The sequence below is a fragment of the Dermacentor albipictus genome, unplaced genomic scaffold (assembly GCF_038994185.2).
Source record: "Dermacentor albipictus isolate Rhodes 1998 colony unplaced genomic scaffold, USDA_Dalb.pri_finalv2 scaffold_22, whole genome shotgun sequence".
NCBI classification, from domain to species: Eukaryota; Metazoa; Arthropoda; class Arachnida; order Ixodida; family Ixodidae; genus Dermacentor; species Dermacentor albipictus.
The window spans coordinates 1,935,426-1,959,961 of NW_027225576.1; the positions used below are offsets into that span (position 1 = coordinate 1,935,426).

The following is a 24,536-nucleotide window of genomic DNA, read 5'->3' on the forward strand; positions in this document are numbered from 1 at the left end:
GAGGGCAAGACGCTGCGCCCACCAGCCCAGAGGTCGATGGGGCACCCTGCGGGATTTCGCTGCGCGGGCTGTTGCCAGCGCTGGAAGGGGCCGGGGAGGTTGGGGCAGCCTCGGTGCGCCCACCTTCGGGGTGGGGCAGCGCTAGCTGCAACCGCCGCGGCGGCAGATGGCGTAACTGCCGACTCACTGCCTGTGGGTCGGACAGCCGCCGGAGGCCGTTGTGACGCTGCGCCCTGAGCGCCACTTCGGCAAAGCTGCTCCTAGACAGGTATGACACCCGCCTACGTGCTTCTTTGCAAGATATCTTTTCTTTGACTTTGACTGTCACAATCTCCTTTTCTCTTTTCCAGGACGGGCAGGACCGCGAGTATGCGGCATGCTCGCCATCACAGTCGACACAATGTGTAGTGTTCTGGCATGTTTCGGAGGAATGTTCATCGTCACTGCACTTGGCACATGTCAGCCGGCCTCGACACTTCTGTGAACTGTGGCCGAACCTTTGGCACTTAAAGCATCTAAGAGGATTGGGCACGTATGGCCTAACACGAAGTTTGATATAACCGGCCTCGATGGACTCGGGGAGGACACTTGAACCGAAAGTGAGTATCAGGTGTTTCGTCTTGATCTCTTTACCATCTTGCCTCATCTTAATTCGCTTAACATTTATGACATTCTGTTCAATGAAGGTGAACAGAATGGGTGGTGTTCATGGTACGGTGCGGGGTTACTGTTACTTGGGTCTCCCCAAATGACACAAATTCCGGCAGTTTCTCGTACTCCTTCTTATCGTGGAGCTCCAAGAAAAGATCACCACTAGTCATTCTCGACGCCTTATATCCTGTTCCAAAAATTTCGGTTAAGGACTTCGAAACAAGGAACGGTGAAATGTTACGCACTAGTTTGCCAGGGGTTTCTCAGTGAATCACACGGTATCTAGGAAAGTTGTGCACTTGTCGTCCGAAAAACTGAAAGAGATCTTCGGTGCGCCCTCGTTTCCGAGGGCGATCAGGGAGTTTAGGAAAAGCGCTTTCAATAAGTACAGTCGGGTTTTCGGCCGCGATGCCGACCACCCACCATGAAGCCCAACAGTGGGACGTGATAGAAGTTCCTGCAAGGGAAACGCTGCCAACGCCAGCCGTACATCGCTGCTATAACCAAATGCAGCATAACCAGGGCTGGCTAGCTACACAAGGTTAACCCTTGCCGCCGGGAAACTAGGAAGTGAGGAGAAGTGATGAGAAGACAGGAAAGATGAAAAAGGCGAGAGAAAAAGACGAAGATTGGAGAGGAGGACAGGAAAAGGCGACTGCCAATTTCCCCCGGGTGGGTCAGTCCGGGGCTGCCGTCTATGTGGAGCAGAGGCCAAAGAGGTGTGTTGACTCCGCCGGGGGGCCTTAGAGCGTCCAGACACCCAGCATCGCCTCAACCTCCAGGATCCCCCTTTCCCCAGACACGGCTAAGACGCGCACGGCTACACGCGGGAGGATCCAACCCTCGTGTGCTCGGGTCCGTGGTCCCCGCAGGGGCGTCTGCGTGAGCAGGCGTTTGGTGTGTTGCGACACCACACATGCAAAAGCACTGCACCGGGACCCGACAGAGTCATGTATGACATGATCAGAAACCTACATATTGACACACAGGTTACACTTCTTACACTATTCAACACTATTTGGGCTTCAGGATACCTCCCATCCACATGGAAAGAAGCGATTGTGGTTCCTGTTCTAAAGCAGGGAAAAGACCCTTCCTTGGCAACAAGTTATCGTCCGATAACTCTAACAAATTGTATGAGTAAGATTTTTGAAAAAATGATAAATCGCAGACTTATACATTTCCTTGAGCTCAACAATATGCTCGATCCATATCAGTGTGGCTTCAGAGAAGGGCGGTCGACAACCGATCATCTGGTGCGCATTGAAGGAAATATCCGCGATGCATTTATACATGGACAGTATTTCCAATCGATATTCCTTGACATGGAAAAAGCGTATGACACGGCATGGCGTTACGGGATCTTGCGAGACCTGTCGGAGATGGCAATCCGTGGAAATATGCTGAACATAATTGAAAGCTATTTGTCGGATCGTAGCTTCCGCGCGAAAATCGGCAATGTATTGTCGCGACCTTTTATTCAGAAACAGGTGTACCCCAGGGAGGAGCACTCAGTTGCACTCTCTTTATCGCTAAAATGAACACACTTCGTCCTTCACTGCCACCCGCCATTTTTTATTCCGTCTACGTAGATGATATACAGCTAGGCTTCAAATCTTGCAACCCTACAGTGTGTGAAAGACAAGTACAGCAGGGCTTAAACAAGGTGTCCAAGTGGGCTGACCAAAATGGATTTAAAATCAACCCGCACAAAAGCTCTTGTGTTCTCTTCACAAGAAAGAGAGGCCTGGTACCTGATCCCTGTGTAGAACTGGGTGGACAACAAATTCCCTTCAAGAGCGCAAATTTCTAGGCGTCATTCTCGACTCCAGGCTCACTTTCATTTCACACATAACATACCTTAAAGAAGAATGTCTAAAAACGATGAACTTACTTAAAGTTCTATCCCACACTACTTGGGGTAGCGACAGGAGGTGCCTGTTGAATCTCTACAGACGCCTAGTTAGATCAGGATTAGATTATGGTGCCGTAGTATATCACTCTGCTGCACCGAGTGCGCTAAAAATGTTAGACCCCGTTCATCATCTAGGTATCCGCCTGGCCACTGGCGCATTTAGAACAAGCCCGGTGGAAAGTCTATATGCAGAGTCAGACGAGTGGTCACTACATTTTCAGAGAACGTACATCAGCTTTACCTATTTTCTCAATGTGCGCTCCAATAAAGAACCTCCCTGTTCCAAAACTGTTAACGACATAACGTGTCAAACACTGTTTCATAATAAACCCTCCATGAGACTTCCTTTCTCACTGCATGCAAGAAAACTTAGCACGGAAATGGATGTCCCTGTTCTCGAACATCGACTAATGCCTCCAACTAAGCTATTACCGCCCTGGGAGTGGCAGGTGATAGACTGTGACGTATCCTTTGTAGAGGTCACAAAACACGCACCTGACATCGAAATCGCTATGCATTTCCGCAAACTTCAATCGAAGTACAGCTGCTCTGAATTCTACACAGATGCGTCTAAATCACATGCTGGTGTATCTTATGCTGCTGTTGGTCCCTCTCTTTCTATATCTGACTTACTGAGCCCGCAAACAAGTATCTTCACTGCAGAAGCTTGTGCAGTACTGTCTGCAGTAAGACATATACAGAAATTAAAACTCGATAGAGCAAGTGTATACACAGACTCGCTAAGTCTCGTAAAAGCGTTAATTTCATTACAAAAGCTTAAAAATCCTGTATTCATTAACTTTACTCCCGCTTATGCAGTATTTATATATCACATATACATGTAGTAATATGCTGGGCACCTGGCCATAGAGGTATCGAGGGTAATGTAGTGGCTGATAAAATGGCCACATCACTCACATCACTAAACACTTCTTCTGCAGCTGCTGTCCCGGTCACAGATCTGAAGCCTTTCTTGCTTAAGAAACTGCGACAACACTGGCAACGCATGTGGAACGCAGAAAGTAAGCAATAAACTGCACGTTATAAAGCCACAGCTAGGTTTTTGGCCCTCCCGATCAAAATCACGGCGAACAGATGTCCTATTCTGCCGCCTCAGAATAGGGCACACATTTGGTACACACAATTTTCTTCTTACTGGAAATGAACCGCCAACCTGTGGTCGATGTGGTGAGAGGCTGACCGTCTTCCACGTCCTCTTGGAGTGTCTCGAAGCCGAAGCTGAAAGAAAGAAGCATTTTCCTCTTGCACATCGTTATTGCATACCTCTTCACCCAGCTTTGTTTCTTGATAAAGAACCATTCTTCAACACCAAATCAGTCGTCAATTTTTTAAATGAGGTTGTCCTACATGTTATGAGCCCAATAAATTCGTAGCGCAGCCTCTCTCCAGAGCATGCCGCTGTGATAGTTGTTTTATATAGCACATGCCTCCAGGCCCTTGTGTCTCAAGGGCTCTAACGAGGCCATGGTGCTCTAGTTTTTTTAGAAACCTATGCATTTTTTTATGCCGTATCATTATTTTGCAATGCACTTTAATGTACAAAGTACACGTCATTTGTCATCGCCATAATTTTATTACACGTACATTTTACGCACTTTACACTGACTATATTTTAGGCCCCTTTACAGCCACGTCACATCAACTTCACAGAATTCAAAACTCCATTGCGAAATCACTAACACTTGCATGGCGCTCTTTGGCCATACCTGGCCCTTGCGCCAATAAAAACTACACATTCATTCATTCATTCGGGTCCGTGGTGTCGGAGCACACCAAACGCTTGCTGACGCAGACGCCCCTGTGGGGATGTAAGAATAAGATGCTTAGTCTGATTTTCTTTACCATCGCGCCTAATTTTGATTCGTTTTACAGTGATCACATTCTGGTCGCTCCAGCCTTCAAGTAGCTCAGCCTCTGTCAGATCAATAAGGTCACTATCTGATACAACACCACGGCTGGTATTCATGGTGCGATGCGGTGTCACATTCACTGGAATATACCCAAAAGAGACAAGATTCGGCAGCTTTTCAAACTGATTTACATCTCGGAGTTCCAAAAGCAGATCTCCACTTGAGAGATTAGTTACTTTAAAGCCTTGGCCAAGAATATCGGTTATTGATTTAGACACTAGAAAAGGAGAGATAATTCTCGCTGACTTTGCGGTTTTCTCCGAGTGGATGACATGAAATTTGTGAAAGTTTTCATTATGACGACCATAGAACTTAAATACTTCTTCGGTGCGCCCACGTTTATGAGGGCGATCAGTAAGGGGTGGAAAAGAACTTGCCATAGATATATGCGGAAATTCGGCAGCACCGCCAGCCACCCACCATGGAGCCTAACAAGGGGACGCTGCAGGACCGTGAAAAGACACGGCCTGCACGCGCCAGCTGTACGACACTACTATAACCAAATCTGTTATAACCAAGGTTGCCTATACCACACAAGGTTAAGCCTTGCTGCCCGGGAAAAGTGGAAATAAAAAGCAAGCTAGGAGGTGACAGGAAAGACCGAAAGCAAGAGAAAGACGACGATCAGAGAGGAGGATAAGAAAAAGCAACTAGCGATTTCCCCCGGGTGGGTCAGTCCAAGGGTGCCGTCTACGTGAAGCCGAGGCCAAAGGGGTGTGTTACCGCCGCCGAGGGGCCGTAAAGGTCCAAAGACCCGGCATTGGCTCAACCCCCAGGATAACCTTTTCCCCGGACACGGCTAAGCCACGCACGGCTACACGCGGATGGGAGACCTTGTTATCCAGCCCCGCCCTACCGATTCAGCTCGCACTTACGGACAGGGGCCAGGAGCTGCTGGAAACATATGGGTCCCGTAACTAGGGAACCAACCCGTCTGGTGCCTGCGTGCACCACCGATTTATTTCGGGCCCAGCAAATGTTGCTTCATCATCATCGCTACACGCGGGAGAGTCCAATCCTCATGTGCTCGGGTACGTGGTGTTGCAACACACCAAACGCCTGCTGGCGCAGACACCCCTGCGGGGCTAAGCGAATTAAGAGGCATGACTAAAAATTTAATTAGAGAGTATTACGTTCCAAAACCAATTGCTGATCATGAGGCATGCCGTAGTAGGGGACTCCGGAAATTCAGACCTCCTGGGGTTCTTGAACGGGTACCTAAATCTAACTGCGCGGGCGTTTTTGGCATCTTGCCTCGATCGAAATGCAGCCGCCGAGGCTGGGATTCGATCCCACGACCACATTGGCCACGAAGTCCCCACGGCGGGTAGGGATGATTATGCAGACTAAGCGAAGTAAGGGGCATGTATACGTCATGTGTCCGTCTTCAATGCACCGGCGCTTGGGCTTTCACCTTCAGAGATTATCCTAAGGCTTCACCTTAAGATAACATAAGGGGCCCTGTGAATTTTTGTGTTCAATAGAGCAGTACGCACCCTCACCCTCAACGCCGCGCGATACCACATCTGCAGCGTCTCTGAGCACGAACTCTGGTAACTCCTTACTGCGCGGACTGACGGTTATGATCTGCGACACTTATTGCGTATTGGCCGCAACAGCACTCTCGCTTTTAAACCAGCCGCGCTGCTCTAACCGCCGTTATAATATTTGGTGTAAGCCTTTGCAGTAGTAGCGTTCACAATGCAACGTTGAAACCTCTTTTGACTACGCCATAGTGCACAGCTATCGCTTTAAAATCTATGGGCCTTGATATTGTCAACCTCCGCCATATCCAATAAGCATCGCATTGCGTCGGCAGACGCCAACGAGTTTAGCAACCCTCCACAGAAGCAACAGCACAGCCATATACTCAGGATACACAAGGCGATAGGTACTGCTTTGAAACGTTATTTTGTTTGCGGCACAGATTTGCACCATTACTAAATTTTCTGCGTAAACCATAATTGCAATTTATGCCACGTCCCATCGGCTCGTAAAATTTCATCCTATGTTCACCAAATCAGGCAAAACCTTAAGCGTGAGAAACACCACTAACCACCACAACACTATATAGTTATCGGCGTGACGTTCTCATGATGTTTTCTCTGCGACACAGTTGCTTGTCGAATAGATGGATCACTTTTGCTCACACTTAAACCGGTGTGCAAGACTCATTCCTGGAACACGTGGGTGCATTTTCCAATCAACTTGTAGAAAATATGCATCGAGGTATGAAAGAGGCATGAAATCATCTTCTTATAGACGTACGATAGAAGCGAAGTAATTTGCATGGTATGTGTCATAAATTTCTTTTCTTCGAATATAAGCATCTAGAAGAAAAAGAAAACGAGCGCTGGTTCATTATTTCGTAAATGCGGCTGCGTGATATAATAATGTGTTATGTTTATTTGCAGGTTCCACTTGCTGCGACACCACTGAATTGCGTTTAGTGGATTTATGGATGATTTGATGAGCATGAACCTCATCTCGACATAGTGAGGAGTATCACGTTCAACAATCCTGTATGTTCACCACGTAGCCCTTATTGCTTACCAACGTGATAACCAAGATGGGGGACTCTGAGCTTTGACATGTCGCGATCAACACTGAAGGTAGTCATCAGCACAAAGACCGCACTGCAATTACTGGAATGCAAGGAAAGATCAGTGAATCCATGTACTGTGCTCAGCGATGCCGCAAGAAGTGTATGGGAGTTGCTCAATGATAGCTCTGTGAAAGTGGCTTTAGACACGCAGCTCAAACGTATCGGCCAAACAAAGAAAACTCTGCGAGGTCGACAGAGGCTGCAGTATAATGAAAAGCTACACGAGGTGAGCCTGGCTGCAAACTTCACACCTTTCCAGTGGGCTGCAGAGTCTTTGGAGGACTTAGCCTCTCCAAAAACCCTTGAGGGCCGCACTAAGCGGGTGGAAACAGGTGACCGATTTGTTGAACCACCTGCTCGACAGGAGCCTCAGTGTACGTTATTGAAAGCTACTACCTCCAAGCCACCTGAAAAGAAGAGAGCTAGCTCAAATGGCCATTTCTGAAGGGTCGTCGAAAACCGACAAACGGCATCTGAAAGCACTAACGCAAGAAGCAGACGACGCTGTGGAACCGGTAGCATCGCGCCACGGACTGCAAGCTACGCTTCTCTACGTGCAGAATCAGCAGGACCGTTGGCATGGTATTCAGTACCGAATCGATGGACCGGCTGATGTTTACTTAAATACGAAAAAGCCGTTTCTTGCGAAATGCTCGGATATGACTAAAATGCCTAAAGAAGATGGCTGTCGCGTCCAGGAAACCACCGTGTTTTTCGACAGGCACTTCGTCAGCCAGGCTTTCTGGAAAGAAATGGCAGCACTCTTTCCTGTACCAACATGGGACCTTATCCGGAACTTTCAAGAGTCTGTTGATAGCAGGCTTACAATACTGCGGACTCCAAGAGTTGCTCCAGGAGCATACATTTTGTTTTCTGAAAAGATCCGCTGCGCAAGTTTAGAGATCTGCAAACGTGAAGGAAAGTCTCTGGTAGAGCTCATGGATGAGGATATCTTGGTGAAAATTGAAGGATACGGATGTAAAATCAGTCGCAACATGTCATCGACGACGATTTTGTTCGTCGTTATTGGAAATACCGCAAAGGCACTCCAGGACCCGGATCTGCACCGAGAACTCCTTTTCGCTCAAAATGAAGAGGCTTACTTTCCGATACAGAAAACATGCGGCCCGCTCTTGAAAGACATAAATGAAGTTGCCGAGAAAGGTGGCCTGGATGTCAACGGGCAGTTTTTCCGCCTCAGAATTTGCCTCGGAGGTGATCTCAAGTTCTTGCTTTTAATGTTCGGCATGAAAAGCGCCTCTTCAAACTTCGCCTGTCCATTTTGCTTGGCCAGCAAAATTCAATGGTCGGATGAAACGCTTAGTTGTGCTCATTTTAACAGTGAATCAGTGACCAGGCCAATCTTCGAGCACACGCCGACAACCTCCAGTTCGGTGTGCAATACATGCCACTAATTTCCATCGAGCCGAAGCTAATGTTCCCGGACACAATGCACATGCGGGTGCGAGTGTTTGACTGTCTTTTGGACAACGTGCTCCAAGAATTTGAAGATATGGAGACTGAAGAAAGTGTCGTCACTGGTACCACAACCATCAGTTATGTGCGCGAGTTTACTCGCCTTGTGAAAGAGTGTGGCGCTGAGTTGCACGTTTCCAAAGAAACACCAAACAAAGGACGAAGGTTTGGAACTATTACAGGGAAAGTCAAACAATTTTCTTAATGAGCTCCCGGATAAAATAAGAAACCTTCTGAACGCTGACCCCGAGACAATGTTTTTTTGTGATAGGCATTGCTTAGATCGGTTTCAGAGTCGTTGAGCGGCGAAAGAACTGGCACGGAGCTTGACAACGACCTGAAAACATTTTTGGAGACGTTCGTGCGACTTGGCACTTCTAGAAGGAAAGGTTATGGCCGAGAAAGAGTGACTCTGTGCATAATTTCTGCCACCATGCATCGCAGAAGCACATTGCAGCTGGCGGGCTTGGAAAGTTTTCTAGTCAGGGGCTAGAGAAAAAAAAATGACGTACTGAAGCATGTGTACCACACCCGATCAAACAAGTGGGATTCTGCAGCAGACAAGGTGAGGGTGATCAAAATGCTTGAAGGGAGCACCGTAGAGCGACCTCATCGGCCGTACAGGAAAGCAGACACGGATTACTGGCACGAGGGCGGCATCAACGAATCCCGAAAACGGCGCGAACGTATCAGCGTCACACCAAGCACCGCAACATCAGAAGCACCAAACTTTGACCGTATGACGCCGGGAGAACTGAGAACCGAACTTGGAGCGCTAGGAGTAGCGACGACGTCGCAAAACGCAAAAAGGCTCCGCACGATGGCATCTCATGCTACTAAAGAAAAGCATGCAAAGTAGTCAACAGCTCTAGGTTGCAGCGTCTTCGGAGCTGCATCATCCGTGTTTAAACAGAACGCCACCGGGTGGGAATGCTAAAGGCAAAGCACGTTCGCTGCCTTGTTGGTAAGAGGTGAATATTTGACGGCCAACTGTTCCCTGTGGCCCTGACAAAATAAATGAGTTCGGCGCCACGTTATGACTTCGCCCGAGATCAAGTGCCCTAACCTTCTTCGAAACAGGATGCTGCACATCACCGCGGATTTGTTTTTCAAACTGTACAGCCTCACAGGTTTTGATGATATGAAAACCTTCCAGTGTCCCATTATGGCTCGCCGCAGTGACATGTGAAGTAGCCGCAGCAGTCGCAGCCTGTGCAACATCTTGTCATGAGACGTGTGCACTTCACTTTGGCGCAAGCTACCACGGACAGTGAGAAGGTCCGCAAGGTTGATGAAAAAAGGTTAGGGACAAGCAGAGCCTGTCAAACCTGTCTTGGGAGGGCTAATATCAGACTAACATAACGACGCAAGTAAACGTTACGGTGTGCACCATTCACTGCTTGTTAACAATCGGTGTTGTAACTCATGACGCTGACACGAAACGAAATGTGGCTCCAACTTGCATTATAACTTGTTGGCTTGTTTTGTCAAGAGTAACAATATATGTAAAATGATATACGCGGAATCATTGGCACCGCTTCGACATTATTAATCGGCCAGACCGTTTTACGGCATCACTGAAGCTTTGGTAGTATTACCGCGTGCTGATACCAACACACCCAGATGCCGGTGTTTGTGGACTGCTTCAAGCGCCTGTAAAAAGAAGACAATTCTGACGACGCCACATTGAGTTGCAGTTGTTGCGAGAACACAGTGCGTGGCATTCCTCCACATCATCCAGGCAAGCGCCAAGACTATTGACGTTAGATGAGGTAGTGCTCTTTGATCACTTGTGGACCGCTGGCAAAGTACACGCCGTGTGTGGCGACAGCAAATGTCGAGTGGAAGCAATGTGAAGTGATCAACTTGTGATTCCTTACGTGATCGTGTCTGTTAGGATGTATAGCACTGGCAGTCCTGTCTGTCAGGCGATGACTAGAGCTGTATGTTCCTTGAATTGGAACCACTATAGGAAGACGTCATGAATCAGCTGATCCTTGCTGGAGTGAGTGAGTCACCTAACTGTGTAATGCGACAGGACTTTTGTATCGATCAACGAGTTCTTCAAATGACAATCCGCAATTTATACGAACACTCGGTCGCAGTATGTCGCGCAGTGTTGGCGAACACAGTAGCGAAACTGTGAATGGCGAAACTAACTTTGTATTGGGCGAACCTGTGCCCACAAAAGCAAGTGACACTCGAACCACCACGATAGCGAGAAACGCAGTCGGCGATCGTCGGAATATAATCAGCTGGCCAAGCGCGTCGGTTTTTAAAGATGACTTGTCGAAGTTTTCAGGGTTTTCGCTGGTGCCCGCGTGCCATACAGAAACTACTACAGAATTCGTGTCGCGCATGCAATCAAATTAGACGTGTTCGGTGATAACAGGCAGCGGGTCGAACCGTCAGTAATTATGGCGAAACTTCCGATACACGTAGGCGCGTCTGGCACCGAGCGATAGCGTTTAAAATTTGTTACCCGGTTAGAAGTGGTCTACGGATCAAGATAAACAAATAAACGTGTCGATACCCCTTCCCTCTTCTCTTAAATATCATCTTCTCGATGCTGCACACAGAAGGCCGAAAAACTAAAGTACCCGCACAGTAACGAAATGAAACAACAAAGAAAAAAAGAAACAAAGACTCGGAGTTCGTCAGCGGGCATATATAGGCTTAAGAAGCACCATGTGGACGCCTTCAGGTCGTGCGAGGCGCCGCTGGGATTGCTAAATGCCACCTGGCACAACCACACACTCTAGTGAGCCAATACGTCGGATGATCATGTGAGGTCCGAAATAGCGCCGCAATAGTTTCTCACTAAGACCTCGTCGGCGTATCGGGATCCAAATCCAAATCCAAACATGGTCGCCGGGCTGGCAGTCCACGTAGCGTCGTCGAAGATTGTAGTATCGGCTGTCGGTCCTCTGCTGGTTCTTGATACGCAGACGGGCGAGCTATAGACCTCAGACTATGCCCCGGCGGCGCTGCGCAAACACCCGTCACCAGCGCCCCCATCGCAGCCTTGGCGCCAACTGATTAGTGCAAGAGGAGCTCTCCGCAAGCGAAGGTGCATATGCAACAATGGACCCTCCTCTTTCGTTTGTCCCCGCAGGGGCGTCTGCGTCAGCAGGCGCTTGGTGTGTTGCGACACCACGTACCCGCGCACACAAGGGTTGGATCCTCCCGCGTGTAGCCGTGCGCGGTTTAGCCGTGTGTGGCGAAAAGGGGATCCTGGAGGTTGAGCCGATGCTGGGTGTTTGGACCTTTAAGGCCCCCCGGCGGAGGCAACACACCTCTTTGGCCTCTGCTTCACATAGACGGCACCCCCGGACTGACCCACCTGGAGGAAATCGGCAGTCGCCTTTTCCTGTCCCCCTCTTCAATATTTGTTTCTTTCCTTTCACTATTGCATCTTTCCTGTCTCCTATTTACTTCATTTCAGTTCCAAGTTTCCGGGCGGCTAGGGTTAACCATGGGGGCGTGACGTTCCTTGGTCATGGTTATATGGTTATAGCAGTTATGTATGGCTAGTGGTTTTTAAAACATTCCCGTGTTGGGCTCCATGGTAGGCGGCCAGCTTAGCGGCCGAACGTATATGTAATTTGATGGATAGAACCCCTCTTCAGCAAAACCTGATCGGAGGCCGAAAACGCATCGGACCGAGGTAATTTGAACTTCAATAATCCTAGTGATAGCTTGACAAATTGTTTTGTCATCACGTCTGAAACTAAACAAAAAATTCAAGACGTGTCCCCCTTCCTAATCGCCAGAGCACTTAACGAGTGTATAGGTGAGACCTACAAAGCCAAGAAAATGAATTCTGGAGACCTCTTGCTCGAAGTTATGACGGCTGAGCACAGCAGGCAGATTAAGAAATTTGAGGAGATTGGCGAGAACAGTGTGTCTGTCTCGCCACATCGGACACTGAACTACGCGAAGGGTGTGATTTCAGATACAGAACTCCTTAACTGCACAGACGAGGAAATCGAAGAAGCCTTGAGATGATTATGATGTGTGCTGTTTTATGGCGCAAGGGCCAGGTTTGGCGAAAGAGCGCCGTGACAGGTGATAATGTTGACGATGTGTTGTGGATGACGTGCACAATGAAGTCATCACGGTGGATGAGATATGTTTGTAAAAGGGCATAAACACTTCCGCTGTAAGTGGAGTAGAATACATAGGTGCTAAAATAATGACGGTGACTAGGATGTGATGTAGGCTATGGCAATGGGCTTTCGTTAAAACATGATGCAATAACACTTAACACTGACAACAGAGTTTCAAGAGAGCCCTTGAATGCAGGGTTGTTAGTCGTGTGCTAAAAGTTGCTTGGCCAGATGATTTTCAGGGTGTCCGTTTCGGCTACAAACTCTAAGACTGTTTGCAGATTAAAAAGTGGTTCTTCGCTAAGAAAAAATGCAGGGTGAAGGGGTAAATTCTCGCGACATGCAGCAGGGAAATACTTTTTCCCCTGTTGCTATTGCAGGGCACTGAATAAGAACATGGAGGACTGTGAGATTATTGCCGCACTTCACACAAGTTGGAGGATCGCCCCGAGTCAAGAGATGAGAGTGGGTGCCGTATGTGTGGCCTATCCTTAATCGGCAAAGAAGTACTTCCTTGTACCTTGCTATTTTCCCATTTATCCAGTTCCCCAGTTTTGGTTTTATTATGTGAAGCTTATTCATCCCATTCCATCCATTCCATCCATTCATCCCATCCCATTCGCCTTGCCAGTGATTCCTCAATTTACTGCGTAGAAAGGGCTTTAGGTCTTTGGCAAGGATGGGGATATTTGAATAATCTGCATCGCTAAAAATTACTGACCTAGCGCTTTCGTCAGCAGCTTCGTTGCCTTTTATATGTTTGTGACCAAGTACCCAGCATATGACAATACCTTGATTGCACATATATAGGGACCACAACAGACTGTACAGCTCACTAAAAACTGAGTTCTTATATTTTCTTGGACTAAGTAGGGCTCTGACTACACTTAATGAATCTGTAAACCCTAGAAAGCCATAGAAATTTTTGTGAGTCTTATGTTTTGAATAGCCGATAGTATAGCGTAGGCTTCAGCTGTAAATATACTTGTGTGGATTTAGTGCCCCGGATACTGAAAATGAAGGCCCCAGATCTGCGTAGGAAACTCCTTTAGAGGACTTGGAAGCGTCTGTATAGTATTCTGTACAGGAGTACTTTTCCTGAAGTTCACGAGAATGGAATTGTATATGTGCTTCTGGCGCCCTCTTAGATAATTCTGCGAAAGAGACGTCGCATTCAATGGTCTGCCATTCCCATGGTGGGAGCAGGCGAGTGGGTGCCATTAGGACATTCTCTAGGACTAAGACACCTGTTTCTTCTGCTAGTGCTATCAAAGGAAGGTTCAACGGAGCGCTAATAGCTGGGCGGTTACGAAATAATCTGGCTGTAGAGACTTCACTAATAGATGAGTGACATGGATGCTGCACGTCCGATTTAACCTTGAGAGCATAGGAAAATTTTAAATATGTTCTTTGAAAATGCAGGGACCATTCGTTAGATTCAGCATATAGACTTTCTACAGGGCTAGTCCTAAAGGCACCTATAGCAATGCTGATACCTAAGCGGTGAATAGGATCTAGCATTTTCAAAGCGCTAGGTGCAGCAGAATTATACACTATTGCTCCGTGGTCAAGCCGTGTTAACATTAGGCTTTTGTAAAGTTTTAAAAGGCACCGCCTGTCGCTTCGCCAAAATGTGCGTGACAAGAGCTTCAGCAGATTCATAGACTTGAGGCACTTTGATTTCAGATACTTCAGGTGTGGTACAAAAGTCAGCTTGCTGTCTAAAAGGGTTCCTAGAAATTTGTATTCATGGCTCACAGATAGCCGTTCTCTATTTAGATCTATTGCGGGGTCCGCACATATGCTTCTTTTGTTAGAAAACAGGACGCATGTACTTTTTTGTGGGTTTAGTTTGAAACCGTTTTTGTCCGCCCACTTAGATAATTTATTTATGCAAAACTGTACTTGTCGCTCACAGATACTTAGGTTACATGATTTGAAACCTATCTGGATGTCATCCACATATACAGAATAAAACATAGTATGTTGTATGTCAGTCTGGATCGCATTCATTTTGGCTATGAAAAGAGTGCAGCTTAGCACACCACCTTGTGGAACACCAGCCTCCTGCGTAAATGGACGAGACAGAACGTTACCAACTCTAACACGGAACGTGCAATTGGAGAGGTAACTCTGAATTACGTTCAGCAAGTTGCCTCGAGCTCCCATTTCAAACCGATCACGGAGGATTCCAAATCGCCAGGTTGTGTCGTATGCCTTTTCCATATCTAAAAATACTGATAGGAAAAACTGTTTCTGGACAAAGGCAAAGGGGATATTTGTCCCGATTCGGACAAGGTGATCGGTTGTGGATCTGCCCTCCCTAAAACCGCACTGAAAGGGGTCAAGTATCTTATTGCTTTCAAGAAAATGCATGAGGCGACGGTTAATCATTGTCTCAAATAATTTGCAGAGACAACTTGTCAGAGCTATAGGCCTATAACTGTTGGGTGAGGAAGGGTCCTTGCCCTCTTTGAGAATAGGGATTACAATGGCTTCTTTTCAGGCAGAAGGAATGTAGCCGGCAGAGAACATGGAATTGAAGAGTGACAGTAGTGTTTTTTGGGTTTCAGGGTGTAAGTGTCTGATCATCTCATACAATATTCTGTCACTTCCTGGAGCGGACTTGTTGCAACAGTTCAGTGAAGCCTGGAACTCAGCCAGTCCGAAAGCATGATTGTATGCTTCATTGGATGTGCCTTTCCGACTCAAATGCAGCTGTTCTGCTAGTCGCTGGTATTTTAGGAATGTATCTGTATATTGAGATGCACTGGAAATGTGCTCGAAATTTGCTCCTAGACAATCAGCTTGTTCCTCAAGAGTGTCTGCTTGTGTGTTTACTAATGGTAGAGGATGAATTTAGCGGCCTTTTAACTTGTTTACCCTGTTCCAGGCTTTTCTTTCGTCTGTATAATAATTAATGTCGGAAATATATTTTTGCCAGCTATCCCTTTTGGCACGGCGGCGCGTTCTTCTGCCTTGTGATTTTATTTTCTTAAAGCTGATAAGGTTTTCGATAGTCGCAGAGTCACAGGGCTGATTCCAAGCCTTATTTTGTTTCTTTCGTGCTTCCTTACATTCATCATTCCACCAGGGAACACGTCGTTTAATAGGCGATGCATTTGTTGGCGGGATACATATTGACGCTACGTCGAGAATAAATGCGGTTAGATATGACACTGCATCGTCAATACTAAGCGCACGAATATCATCCCATGTCCTATATGTCAGCTCTCCGTATAGCTGCCAGTTCGCTGAGTCAACTTTCCACTGGTGTACACGTGGAGAACATTCGTCCCGTTTCCTTCACTTTAAAACAATCGGGAAATGATCACTCCCGTGTGGGTACTTATGTACTTTCCACTCCAAGTACGGCACGGCTGTACTTGAAACAATGGATAAATCTTTAGGTGAAAATGTCTTGTGCGGAACGCTGTAAAAAGTTGGCTCCTTCTTATTTAGCAAGCATGCACCCGTGATGATGATGATGTTTGGTGTTTAATGTCGCAAGGGCCAGGTGTGGCCAAAGTGCGCCATGCTAATGTTAACGAGTTCGCAGTGGACAGACAGGTTCTGTGATCTTAATGTGCCGTGGCTGTAAAGGGGCCAAAAAGAGTTGATCCAAATACCATAAAATGTAGGAGTAATAAAATTATGGGAATGACTATTGACGTGTACTATGAACATTAGAAGGCATTGAGAAACAATGATGCAATATATAAAATACGTGAGATGCTAAAATGTCTGGACCACTTCTGCCTCACCAGAGCCCTTGAAAGCCAAGGACATAGAGGCATGTGCTATACAAAGAACACTATCGTAGATGTATCCTCTGGAAAGGGGATGCACTACGGAATAATTGGGCTTGTCACGTGTAGCACAACATCTTCGAAGTAAGCGAGGACTTCTTTGGTCTTAAAAACGGTTCTACACCAAGAAACATGGCCGGATGCAGAGGGACGTGATGGCTGTATGCAAAAGGAAAATGTGTCCTGTCTCTTTCGGCTTCCCGGCACTCCAGTAAGACGTGCAGGACAGAAAGGCTGTCGCCGCATCTACGACAGGTTGGAGGCTCGTTACCAGTCAGGAGTAAGTTATGAGTGCCGAACGTGTGTCCTATTCGTAGTCTAGTGAACAGGACGTCTGTTCTTCGTGTTTTCGTTGATGGGTGCCAGAAACCTAACTTAGGCTTAATTACGTGAAGCTTATTTCGTGTCTGCGTCCCACAAGCGTTGCCAGTGGCTTCGCAGTTTGTTTCTGAGGAAAGGCTTCATGTCTGCGGCAGGGACTGCAGCAGAACGAGTACCCTGCGATGTCATTGATTTGGCCATCTCGTCAGCAAGCACATTTCCCTGGAATCCTCTATGGCCAGGAACCCAGCATATTACTACATGTCTGTGTGATGAGTAGATGTTACATAAGTGATGATGATGATGATGATGTGGTGTTTTGTGGCGCAAGGGCCAGGTTTGGCCAAAGACCGCCATGACAAATGGTAGTGTTAACGATGTATTATGGAAGATGTGACTTGGCTGTAAAGTGGCCTAAACATAGTCGCTGTAAAGTGCGTAAAATCTACGTGCTATAAAATTATGGCGATGAATAATGACGAAGACTGTGAAGATTAAAATCCATCGTAAAAGAATTATGCATTATTTAAAATATGCGAGACGTTAAATTTATTACAGCACTACAGCCTCGCCAGAGCCCTTGAACCACAAGGGCCTAGAGGCATGTGCTTATTCAAAATAATTATCGCAGCGGCATCCTCTGAAGAGAGGAAGCGCTACGAACGTGTGGGGCTAATAACATGCAACACAACATCTTTCAAAAAACCTAAGCCGGCGTTGGTGTCAAAGAGTGGTTCTGGACCAAGTAACATAACAGGATGAAGGGGGATGTGGTGCCTGTATGCTAAGAGAAAACGTTTTTTTCTTTCGGGTTCGGCTTCCCGACACTCCAGTAGGACGTGGAGGACGGTCAGCCTCTCCCCGCATCTACCACAGGTTGGAGGCTCGTTTCCCGTGAGTAAGAAGTTATGGGTGCCAAAAGTGTGTCCTATTCTTAGACGGCAGAATAGGACATCTGTCCTGCGGTATTTTGTTACCGGAGGCCAGAAACCTAATTGTGGCTTTATTACATGCAGTTTATTATTTATTTCTTCGTCCCACATGCGTTGCCACTGGTTTCGTAGTTTCCTTCTTAAGAAAGGCTTCAGGTCTGTGATATCGAAGCAGTAGAGTTAACTGCATGCGATGAGATTGATGTGGACATCTGGTCGGCTAGTACGGTTCCCTCGATGCCCATATGTCCAGGCACCCAGCATATGATCACATGTTGGTTAGATATATATGCTTTGCGCAGTGCGGAGTAGAGTTCAATAAATACTGGATTTTTGTGATTGCAGAAAGACATCAAGGCCTTCACAACACTGAGGGAGTCCGTATATATAACTGATTTCGGGAGTTGTGATTTGTTTATATGCTTTACGGCCGACAGCAGTGCGTAGGCCTCAGCCGTAAAGATACTAGTTTCCGGATGCAGTACGTCGGATTCCGAGAAGGATGGACCGACGGCTGCATAGGACACCCCGTCGTGTGACTTTGATGCGTCTGTGTAGAACTCCGTGCAGAAGTATTTGTGCTGGAGTTCCCGGAAATGCATTTGGATTTCAATCTCTCGAGCATACTTTGTGACTTCCACGAAAGATATATCGCATTGTATGAGCTGCCACTCCCAAGGAGGTAGCAGCTTGTCTGGATGCATTAGGCGAAGCTGGAGGAGTGGAACGTGGATTTCTTCACTAAGCTCCCTCACACGCAGCGAGAGGGGCTGTCTTACGGAGGGACGATTGCGAAAGAGTGTAGCATATGTCATGTCATTAATGGTATTAGAACAGGGATGTTGAGGATTTGAGTGGGCTTTCAGAAAATATGTTGGGCTGATGTATGTTCTCTGCAGATGAAGTGACCACTCATTTTATTCTACATATAAACTTTGTACGGGACTCGTTCTGAAAGCGCCAGTGGCCAGTCGGATTCCTAGATGGTGGACTGGGTCTAGCATCTTTAGTGCGCTCGGGGCGGCAGAGTGATAAATCGCGGCGCCATAGTCTAGTCGTGATCGAATGAGGCTTTTAGGGAGATTCATTAAGCACTTCCTGTTGCTACCCCATGTAGTCTGGGATAGAAGTTTAATGATGTTTATTGTTTTTAGACATTTTTCTTTAAGATGTTTAATGTGGGGGACGAAAGTGAGTCTGTAGTCAAGTATGACACCTAGAAATTTGTGTTCTTTGTTTACAGGTATCTGTTGTCCACGCAGTTCTATGCAAGGATCTGGGATAAGTCCTCTCTTTCTTGTAAAAAGAACAGAAGAGCTTTTGTTAGGATTGATCTTATATCCATTTCTGTCTGCCCACATCGACACTTTGTTCAGGCCATGCTGTACCTGTCTCTCGCAGACTGCGAGGTTACAAGATTTGAAAGCTATTTGATTGTTGTCCACGTAGACAGAGTAAAAGATGGCGGATGGTAATGAAGCACGAAGCGTGTTCATCTTCACGATAAAGAGCGTGCAGCTGAGCACGCCTCCTTGGGGTACACCTGTTTCTTGCGTAAAAGGACGTGAGAGTGCATTGCCGACTTTTACCCGGAAAGTACGATTTGACAGATAGCCTTCTATTATATTAAGCATATTACCGTGGATGCCCATTTCTGACAGGTCTCTTAAGATCCCGTAACGCCACGTTGTGTCATGCGCCTTCCCCATGTCGAGAAATATCGATAGGAAAAACTGTTTGTGTATGAAAGCGTCGCGAATATATCCTTCAATACGTACGAGATGATCGGTTGTGGACCGCCCTTCTCTAAAGCCGCACTGATAGGGATCTAGCACATTGCTCAGTTCAAGGAAGTGAATTAGTCGCCGATTAGTCATTTTTTCAAATACCTTACAAAGGCAGCTTGTGAGGGCTATCGGGCGGTAACTTGCTACTGAGGAAGGGTCTTTGCCTTGTTTCAAAACAGGGAAAACAATGGCTTCCTTCCACGCCGTTGGAAGGTACCCTGCATCCCAGATGGTGTTGAAAAGTGTGAGTAGTGTAAGTTGTACGAATCATGTATGAAATGCTCAAAAACTTACACAATGACACGCATTTCATACATTTTTCATGTATCATGATTCTCATACATGATACATGAGCAGCTTTTTGTCTGGGGTCCATTTTTCCTTTCCTTGAGGAAAATAAAACCGATTCTGATTCTATCAGATCCTGGTGCGCAGCTCTTGCATGCGCTCAGTGCAGCTCTAAATTCGGCAATACTCAAAGGACGGTTGTAAGGCTCATTCTCTCGACATTTGGCTGACGTTCTTCTACTTGTTTATATTTCAGGAAGGATTGCGAATAATTATTTGAGCTTGATACACTCTCAAAATGCTCCCCAAGTGAGTCGGCCTGATATTGCAGTGTATCACCCTGTGCATTTACTAGAGGGAGTGAATATATTTGCCGCCCTCTAATCCTATTAACCCTGTTTCAGGCTTTGGCCTCATCTCTAAACGAGCTAATACTCGATAAAAACTTGTGGCAACTTTCTCTTCTGGCCTGTCGCGGGTTCTCCTACCTTGGGATTTGACTTTTTTAATGTCGACAAGATTTCTGCAATGGGAGAGCCGCGTAGCAACCCCCACGCTTCGTTCTGTTTTTTACGAGCGATCCTACAATCGTCGTTCCAGCACGGGACACGCCGTTTGCATGCCATTTACTTCACACATGCATTTAGATGCGGCATCTATTATGACAGCTGTAAAATACTGCACAGCAGCATCAATTTCTAACGAGGACATGTAATCCCATGATATACTAGTTAAGGTTCGGAATTTCTCCCAGTCTGCTGTGTCAATCTTCCACCTACGAGCATGTGGTGGACATTCATTTCGTTTAATAAGTGTTCGTAATAGTATGGGGAAGTGGACGCTTCTGTAAGGATTGTTGGTAACTGCCCATTCGAGTTCAGGCAGTATGGACGGCGAAGCTTTACTCAGATCAATTGAAGAAAAGGTATTGTTTGCAAGACAGTATTTTGTGGGTTTCTTCTTATTAAGAAGGCACGCACCAGAAGAAAAAAGGAACTGTTCAACAAAACGACCTCGCGCATCGATACGCGAGTCTCCCCACAGGCTGCTGTATGCATTGAAATCGCCAAGAACATAAGGTTCTGGCAATTGATCTATAAAGGATTGGAATTCATGTCTCGCTATTTTGTAATGTGGGGGTATGTAAAGAGAGCTAATGGCGATGAGTTTGTTTAGGAGAACGGCTCGAACCACCACTGCTTCAAGGGGCGTTCGTAGCTGTAAAGGTTGACACGCTATGCTTTTATGAATAAAAATGGCAACACCGCCTGATACAACAGCATCATCGCGATCTTTGCGAAACGTGACATACGGTCGGAGAAAGTTTGTGTGTTGTTGTTTTAAGTGGGTTTCCTGTAGACACAGCACTTACGGATAGTGTTTTTGGGTAAGCTCTTGCACGTCATCAAGGTTCCTAAAAAGACCTCTGACGTTCCATTGAATTATTGGTGTATCCATATTGGAAGTAAATAGGTGCTGTGTATACGGAAACAGAAGTATTAATTACAGAGATTCCAGGGCTTAGGTTCCAGAGCTCTTTCGAGGCCCTGTCCCCTGGGTTTTGCTCTTTTTAAAGCGTTCGAGGGAACCTCGCCGCTCCTTAGGCGCTTGGTGCGCCTTGAAGATCGGTGTAGTGTCCATTGCCTCGTGTGAGGCGCCGGACACGTGCTCTTGCGAGCGAGAAGTTTCCCGAGAAAGTCTCGCCTTGGACGGCAAGACCCCTGCGCCCACCACCAGCCCGGAGGTCGATGGGGCTCCCTGAGGGTTCTGGCTGCGCCGGCTGCTGCCAGCGCTGGAAGAGGCCGGGGAGGTTGGGGCAGACTCGGCTGCGCCCACCTTCGGGGTTGGTAGTCCCTTCTGCTCGGTTGGTGGAGCAGCGCAAGCTGCGACCACCGTGGGGGCAGATGGCGTAAATGTCGACTCACTGCTTGTGGGTCGGACAGCCGCCGGAGGCCATTGTGATGCTGCCCCCTGACGCGCCACTTCGGCAAAGCTTTTCTTTGACAGGTATGCTACCCTCCGCGTGCCTCTTTGAACGATATATTATCTTTTACCTTTATCGTGACTATTTCTTTTTCCTTCTCCCACGAATGGCACGACCGCGAGTACGCGGCGTGATCCCAGTCACAGTTTACACAGTGGAGAGGGTTCTTAGAAGCTGCAGTGGCATGTTCAACGGCACTGCATTTCGCACATGTTTAGCGGCCCCGGCAGCTCTGCGACCTGTGGCCGAAACGCTGGCATTTGAAGCATGTTCGGGGTGTGGAACATATGGTCTGACACGGAGCTTGATGTACCCGGCCTCTACAGACTTGGGCAGAATACTTGAACCGAATGTGAGTATTAGGTCTTTAGTCGCAATTTTTTTTACCATCCCGCCTCAGCTTAATTCTCTTGACGTTGACAACATTCTGCTCACTGAAGCCCTCCAGGAGCTCAGCCTCTGTCAGCTGGAGCAAATCATCATCCGAGACAACACCGCGGGTGGTGTTCAGAGTACGGTGTGGAGTTACTGTCACGGGAACATCTCCAAATGATACTAGACCTGGCAACTTTTCCTATTGTTTCTGATCATGCAGTTCTAACAGGAGATCACCACTTGCCAGCCTTGATACCTTGTAGCCTGGACCAAGGACATCAGTTAGAGACTAGAAAAGGGGAAATGTTTCGTACTTGTTTATCGGATTTTTCTGAGTGTATCACATGGTACCGTGGGAAGTTCGGTTTTTAACGTCCAAGGAACTGGAAAACTTCATCGGTGCGCCGTCTTTCCTGAGGGAGATCAAGAAGCGGAGGGAAGGAGGTTGCCTTAAAGGGATTGAATTTTCTGCAATAACGTCAGCCACCCACCGTGGAGTCCTACAAGGGGACGCTACCGGGATTGTAAGAACAGGTCCTGTAAACGCCAGCTGTACGTCATCACTATAACCAAATATGAAATAACCTAGGCTGGCTGTTTACACAAGGTTAACCCTTGCTGCCTGGGAAAAATGGAAGTAAAAGGAAGCCAGGAGAAGACAGGAAAGGTGGAAAGTCAGAGAAAGACGAAGGCTAGAGTGAGGGAGAGAGACAGGAAAAGGCAACTACCGATTTCCCCCGGGTGAGTCAGTCCGGGGGTGCCCTCTACGTGAAGGAGAGGCCAAAGAGGTGTGTTGCCTCCGCCGGGGGGCCTCAAAGGTCCAAACACCCGGCATCGCCTCAACACCTAGGATCCCCCTTTCCCCGGACCCGGCTAAGCCGCGCACGGCTACACGCGGGAGGGTCCAACCATCGTGTGCTCGGGTACGTGGTGTAGCAACACACCAAACGCCTGCTGACGCAGACGCCCCTGCGGGGAGTAATTTAACTGGAAAATTAGGAACCATGCTGAGCTGCCTAACGTGACAGACGTATATTTCAAAAGAATGCACCACTTACGGAACCACAAAACTCCTCAGTGACTAAACTGTTTTTCTCTTTTCCTTTAAAGGATGGTGTTTTATATGAAATGGAGATGCCAGCAGAGCAACCTTTACAACAGCGGTGGCCTAAAGTCCACAAACTGTCCAGCATTCGTGGGCATCAAGATCAAGGCTGTGACAAAAGAAACAGAAGGAAACGATTCATTTCTGAAGAGGGAACATCCTGTGTGTGCCATCATTAAGCTCAAGGAGGACCACAACCATCAGGTCACTCTGCTGATGGACTGCGCCTTCTACGGAGCTCTCGTCACACACGGGCCACTTTCCAAGGCGATTTTAAAGTTGTCCTTGCACTTGCGGAGTGTCTTCAGCTTCACCAGCAGGAAATTGCTGTCGACGATGATGGTGTTCAACAGCGAGCGAATGGTGCACTCAATCTATCTGCGAACACTGTCTACCACTGGTTTAGGATGTGGTGTAAGGGGTACTATGGTGACACAGTGCATATGCTCAACAAGCTGCAGAAAAGGGCGCTATTGTATCATCAAAATGACGCGTTGGCGCTGCTTCTACAATGTACTTCTCTCAAGCTTCTAGAATTCCTGATATAGCTGTTGCACAAGTAGCTGCCATTCTTTGTTGTTGTCTGTTCTAGATATTGTGCTTGTGATACATAGCCGAGATGCAAGGCGGAATTAACCTTGATGGCTGCTTTGTAAACGCGTAAAGAGAACTTAGTTTTCAAAAAAAGTCACTGTAAGTGCGAGCAATCCCATTTCGCTTCCTGCACCTCGCTGATGACATTGAGATCAGGCCTTTCTATGGGAATTTTCTTTTATATCATTTTGTCGCTCTGGCTGCAGAAAGAAGCGCCGTGAAATTTTCAGTTCACCGGAAATGAAAAAAGAACTACTATTTCTTATACAAATAAATGTTTCGAACTTTTGGTGCCTGTGCCATGGTTTTATTTAATTTTATACACATGGCTAGAAGTGACCATGTGTATGCATGTTGTCGGAGCAGCTTCAGCAGTTTTGACTATAGCGCCAATGCTCGACATATAAATGCTAATGTGTGGGCAATGTATCGATTGAGACAAACTGAAAAAGAAAGCCCCACTGTTAATGACTCAAGAAGTGTAGCAGCAGCGCTTAAACAAACACAGGGAGTACAAATAAATCATTGTCTATAACTTATTCGTCTGATCAATAGGACGGTGCTCAAAGGCTGACATTCCTTTCTGCTGGATATCTAGCCATGTTGAAATTGCCAGCAATCAGGCTTTATATGTTACAGAAAAAGTAGCTATCG

At 47.0% G+C, this 24,536-nt stretch overlaps 1 protein-coding gene across 1 annotated transcript in view; it reads right to left on the reverse strand.

Annotated features, from left to right (window-relative positions):
• LOC139052373 (uncharacterized) overlaps positions 1 to 24,536 on the reverse strand; it is a 224,955-nt gene that overhangs the window by 88,410 nt on the left and 112,009 nt on the right. The window lies entirely within an intron of this gene.